Source organism: Myotis davidii, unplaced genomic scaffold (genome assembly GCF_000327345.1).
Source record: "Myotis davidii unplaced genomic scaffold, ASM32734v1 scaffold2297, whole genome shotgun sequence".
Classification (NCBI taxonomy): Eukaryota; Metazoa; Chordata; class Mammalia; order Chiroptera; family Vespertilionidae; genus Myotis; species Myotis davidii.
In genome coordinates, this window is record NW_006288512.1 from 22,698 (window position 1) to 23,888 (window position 1,191).

Genomic DNA, 1,191 nt, shown 5'->3' on the forward strand with positions numbered 1-1,191 from the left:
CAGCTGGGAAGGCCATTGATCATCTTAAAGCTTTTGCAGTAGAACCCCTACTTATAAAACTCCCATAAGCATTTGGGCGTCTTGTGTGCCAACTCTTGTCCCCAGGACAAACCGTACCATGTGTAATGAATACTTAGTACAACTCAACCTAAAAGATATGGAGTCTGTTTCTCTTCACCACCACTCTGGTCGCTAAGTATTGAAGACATGGCTGATTTTCTTTTAATTCAGAAGGGACTACTTACGTGTCAAACACAAACACCTGAGATTTCCAGAGTAAGAAGGGTTGTAGAGGAAGCAAGTCTAAGAAAGAACAGGTTTAAAAAGATGAGGACACTAAAATTTAAAGAGTAAAATGGGTTAAGGACATAAAATTTACTGAATGGGGAAGCCAGTATTCAAATCTAAGGCAGTTTGACATGAAGATTCAGATTCTAATGTATGCCTCATAATGTGTTCTTTGAACTAATGAATTTATAAATTACAGATTAAACTGATATCTTGATATATATGTATTGTTCATATATGTTATGTAAGTATTGAGTATATGTATTATATGACATGTATTATATAGATACTATATGTTATAATGTATTGTGTATCTGTGTCTTGCTATATAATATGTATATATATCTAAATATATACCTATATGTTATACATATACACATACAGATTTCATGTACATGTAAATAAAGTTCCCCAGTTCGTTGCAAATGTAAAAAAAAAAAAAGAGTCAGAAGGAGCCTCTAAGAAGTCATTTACCCAAACTCCCTCACCTTTTAATCGATAAGAAAATAAGTTTGGACAAGCTCTATGACCTGCCTAAGGGCATTCAGCAGTTAGAGGCAGGACTACAATACCTGTTTATGCTACTTAAACTGAGCTATCTACTTATATAAAAACCATGGGTGGTGTTCATTACGACCACCAGAAATGCGACCAAGAGGAAGGAAGTCAGTCCTGCAGGGGTTGTCTTGGCAATGGCTGTGCCCTCCCCCAAGCTGTTTCCCGGAGCTGTTTCCTGTAAGGGTGGGGCTTGAGGCAGGAACCCGCCCTGGGAGCGTGGAGGCATATCTTTAGAAAGTGTGCCGCACCAGGGTGAACCTGAGTGGGGGTGGCTGAAAGGCTTAGAAAAGACAGATAAGAGAATGAAAGCCTGGTCTCGGTGGGATGCTTCTTCTATGAGAGCGA